Source organism: Tachyglossus aculeatus, chromosome 4 (genome assembly GCF_015852505.1).
Source record: "Tachyglossus aculeatus isolate mTacAcu1 chromosome 4, mTacAcu1.pri, whole genome shotgun sequence".
Taxonomy (NCBI): Eukaryota; Metazoa; Chordata; class Mammalia; order Monotremata; family Tachyglossidae; genus Tachyglossus; species Tachyglossus aculeatus.
In genome coordinates this window covers 41,248,670-41,257,310 of record NC_052069.1, presented here as the reverse complement: position 1 = coordinate 41,257,310, position 8,641 = coordinate 41,248,670, and the positions used below count along the sequence as shown (strand labels likewise).

General features: G+C 44.3%; 1 non-coding gene across 1 annotated transcript; it reads left to right on the top strand.

The window, feature by feature from the left end:
• Positions 1-300: 300 nt before the first annotated feature.
• On the top strand, positions 301-438 carry LOC119927701. Its single transcript, XR_005450679.1, has one exon. It is a non-coding gene; the product is annotated as a small nucleolar RNA SNORA7 (small nucleolar RNA).
• Positions 439-8,641: the final 8,203 nt, after the last annotated feature.

Genomic DNA, 8,641 nt, shown 5'->3' with positions numbered 1-8,641 from the left:
GAACTATGCAGCTTAACTGTGTTTCTGCTTGTGTGGGGGATTTAGGCTTTTTTTTTTTGTTAGTGGGTAGGAATCAGAGTAACAGGCCTTCAACAAAGACTTCCTCAGCTCTTTGAATGACTTTGTTTAGCGTTTTGACCCAAGGAGCTCACAGTGGGCAGGAAATGTCTGTTAATTGTTATATTGTACTCTCATAAGGGCTCAGTACAGTGCTTTGCACATAGGAAGTGCTCAATAAATACGACTGAATGAATGAAGGAACATGATGAACTATTTAAGGATACTGTAGTGTCCTAATCCCCCCTCTCAGGGTTGCCCCTGGAGTGTTTCCCGTACTCTACCAGTCTCGGCTATGGGAGGGAGAGTCAAGCAGAGGCCTACCCATTCCACTCCTAGCTTGGCCAGTGGCTAGCGAGTGGAAGGCAATCTGCTACAGGTCAAAACTCACCCATGCTGGACAGCAGCAGTACAGAAGCGAGTCGAGGATGGAGACTCAAGTTGACGGCGTGGAAGGCGGCCATGGTAAATGACGTCCATATTTTTACCAAGAAAACTCTATGGATAAGCTACCAGAATGATTGGAGATAGAGGTCGGGGCGCCTGGAAGAGATGTGTTTGTGGTATCGCTGGGGGTTGGAAACGACTCAACGGCATAAGACAAGACAAGTGTCCTAATCAGCTACTGAGATGAACGTTAGGTCCAGACAGCTTTCCCCCCAAAGGCTGATGAAGAGCAGTCCAATTAGACGAGGAGACTCAGATCTTTAGCTTGTGGTCCCTCGAGTTTCAATGACAAATTGTCACCTGAGAAACAGTCACTGTTGAAATGTCATCCTCTCACAGTGAGGGAATACCTTCCACTGGGCAGACCAAGGGAGGAGAAAGGGAGGCAGAGGACAAGACAGTCTTTCCAGTGTCCCACTGGCCTTCCTCACCTTCCACCACTTCCCATGCTCTCATCACCTCCCTGGCCTATCTAAATGAGCCACGCTTGGAGGGTTGTTATATTAATGTTGTTTTGCCAACATCGATGTTCTAGGTCCTTCCATGAAGTTGACAGCATCTCTTGTATTCTTGTATAAAAAAAAATCTTAAAATGTCAAATGCATTAGGAGAAAGGTTTCCTGTGAGCTCCCTATGGGACAAGGATGATGACTGACTTGATTATCTTATATGTGACCCAGCGTTTATTTATTCATTCATTTACAAGTATTTATTGAGCAGACAATAAGCCACTAAGCCATGCTGCTTTGGAGATTGCATCATCCCCAGGAGGCCCTCCCTGAGTTATTGCTATTCTCCCCACTTTGTATCTTCAAATTCTCACTTTATCTCTTCCATGTCTCCTAAGTATTTCCCAGACATGCTGGGAAGCAGTGTGCCTATTAGGAAGAGAAGCAGCATGGCTCAGTGGAAAGAGTCCGGGCTTTGGAGTCAGAGGTCATGGGTTCAAATCCCGGCTCCACCAATCGTCAGCTGCATGACTTTGGGCAAGTCACTTAACTTCTCTGGGCCTCAGTTACCTCATCTGTAAAATGGGGGTGAAGACTGTGAGCCCCCCATGGGACAACCTGGTCACCTTGTAACCTTCCCAGTGCTTAGAACAGTGCTTTGCACATAGTAAGCGCTTAATAAATGCCATTATTATTAAGTACTTGGGACTTGGAGTCAGAGAACCTAGGTTCTAATGCTACCTCTGTCACTTGTCTCCAGTGTATCCTTGGACAAGTCACTGCACTTCCTTTTGCCTCAGGCTCATCCCCCTTAGACTGTGAGCCTCATGTGGAACAGGGACTGTGTCCAACCTGGTTATCTCGTATCTGCCTCAGTGTTTAGAACAGTGCTTGGCACATAGGAAATGCTTAACAAGTAAGAAGTTAACCTCACCTTCTAGTTATCGTCCCATATCCCTCCTACCATTCCTTTCCAAACTCCTTGAACGAGTTGTCTACACGCGCTGCCTAGAATTCCTCAACAACAACTCTCTCCTCGACCCCCTCCAGTCTGGCTTCCGTCCCCTTCATTCCACGGAAACTGCGCTCTCAAAGGTCACCAATGACCTCCTGCTTGCCAAATCCAACGGCTCATACTCTGTCCTAATCCTCCTCGACCTCTCAGCTGCCTTCGACACTGTGGACCACCCCCTTCTCCTCAACACGTTATCTGACCTTGGCTTCACAGACTCCGTCCTCTCCTGGTTCTCCTCTTATCTCTCCGGTCGTTCTTTCTCAGTCTCTTTTGCAGGCTCCTCCTCCCCCTCCCATCCTCTTACTGTGGGGGTTCCCCAAGGTTCAGTGCTTGGTCCCCTTCTGTTCTCAATATACACTCACTCCCTTGGTGACCTCATTCGCTCCCACGGCTTCAACTATCATCTCTACGCTGATGACACCCAGATCTACATCTCTGCCCTTGCTCTCTCCCCCTCCCTCTAGGCTCGCATCTCCTCCTGCCTTCAGGACATCTCCATCTGGATGTCCGCCCGCCACCTAAAGCTCAACATGTCGAAGACTGAGCTCCTTGTCTTCCCTCCCAAACCTTGTCCTCTCCCTGACTTTCCCATCTCTGTTGACGGCACTACCATCCTTCCCGTCTCACAAGCCCGCAACCTTGGTGTCATCCTCGACTCCGCTCTCTCATTCACCCCTCACATCCAAGCCGTCACCAAAACCTGCCGGTCTCAGCTCCGCAACATTGCCAAGATCCGCCCTTTCCTCTCCATCCAAACCGCTACCCTGCTAATTCAAGCTCTCATCCTATCCCGTCTGGACTACTGCACTAGCCTTCTCTCTGATCTCCCATCCTCGTGTCTCTCTCCACTTCAATCCATACTTCATGCTGCTGCCTGGATTATCTTTGTCCAGAAACGCTCTGGACATATTACTCCCCTCCTCAAAAACCTCCAATGGCTACTGATCAATCTGCGCATCAAGCAGAAACTCCTCACCCTGGGCTTCAAGGCTCTCCATCACCTCGCCCCCTCCTACCTCACCTCCCTTCTCTCCTTCTACTGCCCAGCCCGCACCCTCCGCTCCTCCACCACTAATCTCCTCACTGTACCTCGCTCTCGCCTGTCCCGCCATCGACCCCCGGCCCACGTCATCCCCCGGGCCTGGAATGCCCTCCCTCTGCCCATCCGCCAAGCTAGCTCTCTTCCTCCCTTCAAGGCCCTGCTGAGAGCTCACCTCCTCCAGGAGGCCTTCCCAGACTGAGCCCCTTCTTTCCTCTCCCCCTCGTCCCCCTCTCCATCCCCCCGTCTTACCTCCTTCCCTTCCCCACAGCACCTGTATATATGTATATATGGTTGTACATATTTATTACTCTATTTATTTATTTATTTATTTTACTTGTACATTTCTATCCTACTTATTTTATTTTGTTGGTATGTTTGGTTCTGTTCTCTGTCTCCCCCTTTTAGACTGTGAGCCCACTGTTGGGTAGGGACTGTCTCTATGTGATGCCAATTTGTACTTCCCAAGCGCTTAGTACAGTGCTCTGCACATAGTAAGCGCTCAATAAATACGATTGATTGATTGATTGAAGTACCATAAAAAAGATGTAAAGTCTAAAGTCTGAAGGCAGAGTGGTGAACTAAATTACCATTCCAGAGAGAACCTGACCCATCTCTACCGAGGACGGCAGGTAAATCTCCATGATGGTTTGAAGAGGCTCACTGCTTTGAAGGATACACTGTCATTTGAAGTCCACATCACATTAGGAGGACTGTGGGAATTTTGTGAGGAAGGCCATGTTGAATAGCTACTGTTTCCTTCAGGCCACCTGCAAATGAACAACCTTGGGAAGTCCAACCCTGTCGCTGGCTCTATCACTCGTTGGAATGGAAGTTGAGACCTGCACTTCTGTCAGATGCTAGATTTCTTCTGGCCCAAAAGCTAGTAGTTCAGATCATTTCTAAGCAAGGACTCCAGAGAAAAAAGTACCCAGATAATGTATCGGTGGCTGCCATGTACAATGACAAGAAGCCAGAGAAAAATAGCTATGTGTTCTGGCAGGATGAGAAGTGGGGAGGGGAGAGTTGAAAGAAATCCTGCAAAGATATTTCAGTCAATTTTCTGTATAAACAAGCCCACTGTTAATAAAAATGGTACCTTTGGTGATGGCCAGCTAAAGTGCACATTCCTGCAGTAAAATAACTTTTGAAGCAAACTTAAGAGGTTAAAAGAGCTCAAAAGTTTAAAGCTAGCCTCCTCCTGCCCTGATGCACACAACATCAACACTACCATCAGAATTACGTGGAGAATTTTGTATAAGTCAAAAATGGTTCCTGAGTGTTTTTTGTCTTTTTTTCTTCAAGACCCTGCAGCTCTGCCTTACAGTTTAATTCCAGTGTCTCAAATGAGGGCATATGTTTTGGCTACTGGCTTAAGTGTGTTAATATTTTAATGATCACTTGCAAGCTTTGATGTTACCACCCTATTAAGATGAATAGGAGAAATTCACACCTTTGAGACAACTGTTTACAATAGGCTCAAAGGCCATATATTGACTGGCCAGTGTTCACCTGAAAGATGTTTGGTTGGGGTCTTTTTTGTTTTTTGTGTGTGTTTTCAATAAAGATGGGTCAAATCTAACTATATGAAATCTTTAGGCATTTTCATCCTTGTCTTCTGGATAATTTTAGCCAAAAAGAACTTGTTTGAAATAATGACTGAACCGATCACGAAAGTGGAGACCAGAAGGAGGTTCTAATTTCTTCATGATTCTGAGGAGTGAATGATGTAGGTCACAAGTAAAATATCACTCTCCATTTTTTATGAGCTGCAATATTGGGATTGTATCTATTTCAGAGCTCATTAAGTTTTGATAACCAAGGTGGTTAATGACACTATGTAGATTTTGTGTGTGTGTGTGTATACGTGCATATCATGTGTATGTTTAATATAAAAATGTTAGAAGTGCTACCATTGAAATGCTAAGTACCGAAAGGAAAAGATAAAATATTTTAAAGGCAAGGAGAAACTATTGTCATTTAAGTATAGCTTGACAAATACTTCATAGTTAAATTTCTGTTTTATGGGCATAACTTGTCCTCTAAAACAAGACCTTAAAAATGTAGCTCCATTTTCTCATATTTCCAGTCTCGCTTTACATCATGTGGCTTAGTCTAGTTTCAATTAGTCATGTCAGCGCAGTTTTGTGACCCTGACATGTAAAATAGTATTGTAAGTAATCTAGCTCGGAATTCAGAGATGATGTGCTATTACTGTAGCAGATTTAAAAAAAAACCAACAACAAACCCTTAAACACTGTGATGAAATGTTTTATGTCTGTACTGTGTGCAGTAGGAAGATGTGGAATTAAGAAGAGTCGTAAAATATAAAGACTGTAGACCTGCATATGATTATTCATATTAAATTGAAGTAAATGCACTTTATATTGCTCACTGAGAGTTTTCAGGTCCTAAGAAGATTTGCTTTCATTTCCTAACTTCTCTTTTGGAATAAATCTGAATTCCTTGGAAAATTCTGACACTGAATGTCAGTTGGACTGCCTTTCCCCTTTCAAAGTTTGGGACTGAAGGAGTTGCCATTCCAAATTTTTTTAGTTGTGTCATGGGAACCAATGATGGCATACCTCGTCACTACTTGAAAACTGCATTTGGAGGTTCAATTTGAATCAATAAATTCCTCATGATTGCATCCTACAGACTGGGTTTGTGTGGCAGGATCCTGCCTGATGCTGAGCCCGCCCTGTAAACTCGAATTTCAGCATGTTCCGCTAAGTGATGGAATATCAGGGAGATTTTTCATCCCTTACACCTCTATCCACTCCTCTCAGTCCGATGCTTCGCTCTGTGACCTCAGGGCAGTCTTACATGATCGGATGGAGACCACAGGGCCACTAGCACGTCTGGGAAGAATCTGTCAATCAGGCAGACATCTGGGCCAATTTAGGACTATGTTTGAGGTCGCAACCCCGGGAGAAAAATACCCAGCTTCCGCAAACCTAACTGTTGTTGTTCTTCATCCACCACCAGGTGAGAGTCCACTTCTGAAATTCCAAATTCTAGTCTCTTCAACTACAGCTCCAAATTTTCTATCTCATTCCCAATTCCCCTAGTTGGCCATCTCAATAATATTCCCACCCACACCCAATATGGTCTCTTGAAATTTCTCAACGGTTTCCATCTATCTCAAACCCTAATCCGTCAATCATATTAGTTAAGCATCTATTGAGTACAAGAGCACTCTGCTAAATGTAGTGGGGGAAAAACAGTGGGAGCTTATCATTTTTATGGAGAAGTTGGCAGACATAAGTTAATTACAAATTGTAGAGATAGGAGAAAGAACAAGAATATAGCAGCTAGTACTTTAAAAATATCAGGATTAAATAACCGAACAAACGACTGGATGTTCAATTAAATATACATACACCTAAGTGATAAGGTTGGCTGTTGGGTTGATGTGAGTTGGGGTGTTGGGATTAATCAGGGAAGTCTTCCTGAAGAAGTTGGAATTTTAGAAGAACTTTGAAGATGGGGAAAGAAGTGATCTGGTGCATTTGAAACAAGAGGAGGTCTTTCTTGGGCTACTGAGGGCAAACTCATGGACAGTACAATCACAGGTGACTCTCATTGTTTTCACTCTCATTTTGCTTCCTTTTGGAAGTAATAATAATAATGATAATTATGGTATTTGTTAAGCACTTACTATGTGCCAAGCACTGTTCTAAGAGCTGGGGTAGATACAAAGTAATCAGATTGGATACATTCCCTGTCCCATATGAGGCTCATATTCTTAATCCCCATTTTCCAGATGAGGTAACTGAGGCACAGAAAAATGAAGTGACTTGCTCAAGGTCACACAGCAGATAAGTGGCAGAGGCTGAATTAGAACCCGTGACTCTGACTCCCAAGTCTGTGTTCTTGCCACCAGGCCGTGCTGCTTCCCAAAGGAAGTAAAATGTAACTGTGTGTGACTCCTAGGGACCAGTTCTGATCCTTTGCTCTTCTTCTATTCTATTTCCTCCTGCGGGAAGCTCATTTATTCACAGAATATTAACTACCATTTTGATACTTATGGCTGTCTAATCTACCCCTCTAGCCTTGACACTTCATGTCCTCCAGCCTCATAATGCCCCCTCTGTTCAGTACAAGTCTACCTAGATAATCCAGTGTCAACCTTATGTTAAATTAAATTCTTCCTTTCTTTTAATAATATTTTTGTGCTTACTATGTGTTAAACACTGTTCAAAGTGCTGGAGCAGATACCAGTAAAGTAGATAGGACACAGTCCCTGTTCCATTTGGGGCTCACAGTCTAAATAGGAGGAAGAAGACAATCCTCTCTTTCTCCTGACCTTTCCACTACCAATGATATAACTATCCTTGTTTCACACAATCAAGTGTGGAATGATCCTTCTCCCTGTCATTTCTATTCCAATTCTGGTCCTGCTCAGTGCTCCTTACTCTCACAACCCCAACTTTAGTAAAAGCCCTAGTCCTCTCGCACTAAATCAGCTTCTCTTCTGGTCTCCCTTCATCCAACCACTCCTACTATAATCTTCAAACTATGAAAATTACAGATATGAAGAAGTAATAGAGTATACGAGATGTATAGGTAAGTGCTGGGAGGTGTTGTGAGTACTAATGTAGTAAGTGTTGAAATGTCAACTGGGAAGATAGAGAAGCAGTGTGGCCCAGTGGAAAGAGCATGGGCCTGGGTGTCGGAGGTCATGGGTTCTAATCCTGGCTCTGCCACTTGTCTGCTGTGTGACTTTGGGCAAGTCACCTAACTTCTCTGAGCCACAGTTACCTCATCTGTACAATGGGGATTAAGACTGTGAGCCCCATGTGGGACAACCTGATTACCTAGTATTCATTCATTCAATCGTATTTATTGAGCACTTACTGTGTGCAGAGCACTGCACTAAGCGCTTGGGAAGTACAAGTTGGCAACACATACAGACGGTCCCTACCCAACAATGGGCTCACAGTCTAGAAGGGGGAGACAGACAACAAGACAAAACGTATTAACAAAATAAAATAAATAGAATAAATATGTACAAATGAAATGAATAAATAAATAGAGTAATAAATACGTACAAACATATATACATATATACAGGTGGTGTGGGGAGGGGAAGGAGGTAAGGGGGGGATGGGGAGAGGGAGGAGGGGGAGAGGAAGGAGGGGGCTCAGTCTGGGAAGGCCTCCTGGAGGAGGTGAGCTTTCAGTAGGGCTTTGAAGGGAGGAAGAGAGCTAGCTTGGTGGATGTGCGAAGGGAGGGCATTCCAGGCCAGGGGGATGATGTGGGCCGGAGGTCGACGGCGGGATAGGCTAGTATCACCCCCAGTGTTTGACACATAGTAATCGCTTAACAAATGCCATCATTATTATTATTATATAAGGAAAAGACAAACTTGAGAATTTTTAGAGATATGGGGAGATGTGTGCTGAAAGATATTGCACATTAATGATCTGAAAAGCAGGGAAGAATGGACTAGAGAAGGAAGAGATGAGAAGTAGGGAAATCTGTGAGGAGGCTGATGCAGTTGGGATTTGACGAGTTCCTGGACAGGCACTGGCAGCCATTCAGATGGAAAGGAAGGGCAAATCTAATAGATTCTGTGGAAGAAGAACTGATTCAGAATACTGTAACAGACAGAGTTGTTGGAGCTGAAAG